Source organism: Anarhichas minor, unplaced genomic scaffold, assembly GCF_050575085.1.
Source record: "Anarhichas minor isolate MPS153535 unplaced genomic scaffold, ASM5057508v1 ptg000098l, whole genome shotgun sequence".
NCBI classification, from domain to species: domain Eukaryota; kingdom Metazoa; phylum Chordata; class Actinopteri; order Perciformes; family Anarhichadidae; genus Anarhichas; species Anarhichas minor.
In genome coordinates, this window is record NW_027466544.1 from 62,501 (window position 1) to 67,500 (window position 5,000).

The window sequence follows — 5,000 nt, forward strand, 5'->3', positions numbered from 1 at the left end:
GGCTGTGAATGCCCGATCCTGGATCCTCCTCCACAGGTCTTTAGAAGTGGACGTGGTCTACTATTCGGCGTAGGGGACGAGTCTTTGCGTTGTGTATTCGCGGAGATATGGACCGCGCAAACCGGGAATTTGGTTCAAGGAAACAGAGTATTGGCGCTCGTCTTTCGCTGTGAGACGAATATCGCTAACGCTTTTGAAATACGTGCTGCATCGGCTGTGGGTGTCCGTTTATTCATTTGTCGGTGTCAGTTTATTGGTTATGTCGGTGTCAGTTTATTGGTCTGCCTTATGGGTTGTGAGAGTACGTCTGGGTCGACATTTCGGTATTATTATCCCCGCTGTGCGTTCCATTTCCGGGTTTATGGACCGCGCAATGTGGCCCCTGCGACCTATTCTGACCACATCGTGCCTCGGCTGTGGGTCTCGCATCCAGGATCCACTCGGATAGTTTTGTAGAGGTTGATGTGGTCTACAATTGGGTATAAGTGTCCCGGCTGTGCGTTGTGTATTCGCGGAGCTATGCACCTCGCAAACCGGCGATTTTGTTCAAGGAAACAGAGTATTGGCGCTCGGCTACTGTGACCGGCTTTGCGTACATCGTGCCTCGGCTGTGGGTCTCGGATCCAGGATCCACTCGGATAGGTTTGTAGAGGTGGATGTGGTCTACGATCGGGTATAAGTGTCCCGGCTGTGCGTTGTGTTTTCGCGGAGATATGGACCTCGCAGACCGGCGATATTGTCGCTCGTCTTTGGCTGTGATTTTGTCAGAGTACGAAGATCGGCCGACGCTTTTGAACTACGCGCTGCATCGGCTGTGGGTATCCGTTTATAGGAGTGTCTAGATGGGTGGTTAGAGGACGTCGGGGTCTACAATTCGGCATAAGTATCCCGGCTGTGCGTTGTGTTTTGGCGGAGATATGAACCGCGCAATGTGGCTACTGCGACCTATTTTGACCGAGTCGTGCATCGGCTGTGAGTGTCCGATTGTGGCTCAAACTCCACAGGTCTTTAGAAGTGGACGTGGTCTACTATTCGGCGTAGGGGCCGAGTCTGTGCGTTGTGTATTCGCGGGGATATGCACCGCGCAAACCGGCGATTTGGTTTAAGGAGACAGAGTATTGGCGCTCGTCTTTCGCTGTGATTTTGTCAGAGTACGAAGATCGGCCGGCGCTTTTGAACTACTTGCTGCATCGGCTGTGGGTATCCGTTTATTGTTCTGCATGTATGGGTGGTTAGAGGAGGTCGGGGTCTACAATAGGGTATAAGTGTCCCGGCTGTGCGTGGTGTTTTGGCGGAGAGATGGAGCGCGCAAAACGGCAACTGCGACCTACTTTGACCGCGTGGTGCCTCGGCTGTGGGTCTCGGATCCAGGATCCACTCGGATAGGTTTGTAGAGGTGGACGTGGTCTACGATTGGGTATAAGTGTCCCGGCTGTGCGTGGTGTTTTCGCGGAGATATCCACCTCGCAAAACGGCGCTTCCGTTTAAGGAAACAGAGTTTTGGCGCTCGTCTTTCGCAGCGCAGCCCAGTAACGTCCCCTACCTTAAGAGAGTCCTCGTTACTCCCGCCGTTTACCCGCGCGATATGGATCCTGGTTCTGGATCTCGCATCCAGGATCCACTCGGATAGGTTTGTAGAGGTAGACGTATTATACAATTAGGTATGAGTATCCCGGCTGTGCGTTGTGTATTCGCGGAGATATCCATCTCGCAAAACGATATAAAAACGGCTGTGATTTTGTCAGAGTATGAAGATCGCCCGGCGCTTTTTGTCAGAGTATGAAGATCGGTCGGCGGTTTTCAAATACGTGCTGCCTCGGCTGTGGATACCCGTTTATTATTCTGCTTATATGGGTAGTTAGAGGACGTCGGGACCGTGGATTCGGTATAAGAATCCCCGCTGTGCGTTCCATTTCCGGGTAAATATGGACCGCGCAATATGGCCCCTGCGACCTACTTTGACTACATCGTGCCTCGGCTGTGGACCTCGCATCCATGATCCACTAGGATAGATTTGTAGAGGGGGACTTGGACTACAGTTAGATATAAGTGTCCCGGCTGTGCGTTGTGTATTCGCGGGGATATGGACCTCGCAAAACGGGTATTTCGTTTAAGTCTTTCGCTGTGATTTTGTCAGAGTATGAAGATCGGTCGGCTGTTTTCAAACACGCGCTGCCTCGGCTGTGGTTATCCGTTTATTATTCAGCTTACATAGTTGGTTAGAGGACGTCGGGGCCGTGTATTCAGTATAAGAATCCCCGCTGTGCGTTCTATTTCCGGGTAGATATGGCGCGCGTAATATGGTCCCTGCGACCTACTTTGACTACACCGTGCCTCGGCTGTGGACCTCGCATCCAGGATCCACTCCGATAGTTTTGTAGAGGGGGACGTGGACTACAACTGGGTATAAGTGTCCCGGCTGTGCGTTGTGTATTCGCGGGGATATGGACCTCGCAAAACGGGTATTTCGTTTAAGTCTTTCGCTGTGATTTTGTCAGAGTATGAAGATCGGTCGGCTGTTTTCAAACACGCGCTGCCTCGGCTGTGGTTATCCGTTTATTATTCAGCTTACATAGTTGGTTAGAGGACGTCGGGGCCGTGTATTCAGTATAAGAATCCCCGCTGTGCGTTCTATTTCCGGGTAGATATGGCGCGCGTAATATGGTCCCTGCGACCTACTTTGACTACACCGTGCCTCGGCTGTGGACCTCGCATCCAGGATCCACTCCGATAGTTTTGTAGAGGGGGACGTGGACTACAACTGGGTATAAGTGTCCCGGCTGTGCGTTGTGTATTCGCGGAGATATGCACCTCGCAAAACGACGATTTCGTTTAAGTCTTTCGCTGTGATTTTGTCAGAGTATGAAGATCGGTCGGCTGTTTTCAAACACGCGCTGCCTCGGCTGTGGTTATCCGTTTATTATTCAGCTTACATAGTTGGTTAGAGGACGTCGGGGCCGTATATTCAGTATAAGAATCCCCGCTGTGCGTTCTATTTCCGGGTAGATATGGCGCGCGTAATATGGTCCCTGCGACCTAATTTGACTACACCGTGCCTCGGCTGTGGACCTCGCATCCAGGATCCACTCCGATAGTTTTGTAGAGGGGGACGTGGACTACAACTGGGTATAAGTGTCCCGGCTGTGCGTTGTGTATTCGCGGAGATATGCACCTCGCAAAACGACGATTTCGTTTAAGTCTTTCGCTGTGATTTTGTCAGAGTATGAAGATCGGTCGGCTGTTTTCAAACACGCGCTGCCTCGGCTGTGGTTATCCGTTTATTATTCAGTTTACATAGTTGGTTAGAGGACGTCGGGGCCGTGTATTCAGTATAAGAATCCCCGCTGTGCGTTCTATTTCCGGGTAGATATGGCGCGCGTAATGTGGTCCCTGCGACCTACTTTGACTACACCGTGCCTCGGCTGTGGAGGTCGCATCCATGATCCACTCGGATAGGTTTGTAGAGGTGGATGTGGTCTACGATCGGGTATAAGTGTCCCGGCTGTGCGTTGTGTATTCGCGGGGATATGGACCTCGCAAAACGGGTATTTCGTTTAAGTCTTTCGCTTTGATTTTGTCAGAGTATGAAGATCGGTCGGCGGTTTTCAAATACGCGCTGTATCGGCTGTGTGTATCCGTTTATAGGAGTGTCTAGATGGGTGGTTAGAGGACTTCCAGCTTGACAACTGGGCATGAGTATCCCCGCTGTGCGTTCTATTTCCGGGTAGATATGGCGCGCGTAATATGGTCCCTGCGACCTACTTTGACCGCGTCGTGCCTCGGCTGTGAGTGTCCGATTGTGGATCACCCTCCACATGTCTTTAGAGGTTGACGGTGGCTACACGTCGGCATAGGTGTCCCGGCTGTGCGTTGTGTATTCGCGGGGATATGGACCGCGCAAGACGGCGATTTGGTTTAAGGAAACAGAGTATTGGCGCTATCGCTGTGATTTTGTCAGAGTATGAAGATCGGTCGGCGGTTTTCAAATACGTGCTGCCTCGGCTGTGGATACCCGTTTATTATTCTGCTTATATGGGTAGTTAGAGGACGTCGGGACCGTGTATTCAAAATAAGAATCCCCGCTGTGCGTTCCATTTCCGGGTAGATATGGCGCGCGTAATAGGGCCCCTGCGACCTACTTTGACCGCGTGGTGCCTCGGCTGTGGACCTCGCATCCAGGATCCACTCGGATAGGTTTGTAGAAGTGGACTTGGACTACAATTAGATATGAGGTTCCCGGCTGTGCGTTGTGTTTTCGCGGAGATATGGACCGCGCAAAACGGGTATTTGGTTTAAGGATTTTTCGCTGTGATTTTGTCAGAGTATGAAGATCGATCGGCGGTTTTCAAACACGCGCTGCATCGGCTGTGTGTATCCGTTTATTATTCATCTTATATGGGTGGTTAGAGGACTTCCAGCTCGACAACTGGGCATGAGTATCCCCGCTGTGCGTTCTATTTCCGGGTAGATATGGCGCGCGTAATATGGTCCCTGCGACCTACTTTGACCGACTCGTGCCTCGGCTGTGGAGGTCGCATCCAGGATCCACTCGGATGTGTTTGTAGAGGGGGACTTGGACTACAATTAGATATGAGTGTCCCGGCTGTGCGTTGTGTTTTCGCGGAGATATGGACCGCGCAAAACGGGTATTTCGTTTAAGGACATAGAGTTTTTCGCTCGGGTTTTAAAGCCGTGATAGGGGCGAAGCGCTGAAGGTTCCAGCGCTTCTGTACTTCGCCTATTACGGCTGTGACCCATTTTGGTAGGGGGTAACCAAGCCACCTTGCACACAATGATAGGAACAGACTACCCAGTGTATACTAGGGGATAGGAGCGAAGCGCTGAAGGGTCCAGCGCTTCTGGCGGTTCCCCTATGCTACAGCCGTAGTAGGGGATATGAGCGAAGCGCTGAAGGGTCCAGCGCTTCTGGCGGTTCCCCTATGTTACAGCCGTAGTAGGGACGAAGCGCTGAAGGGTCCAGCGCTTCTGGCGGTTCCCCT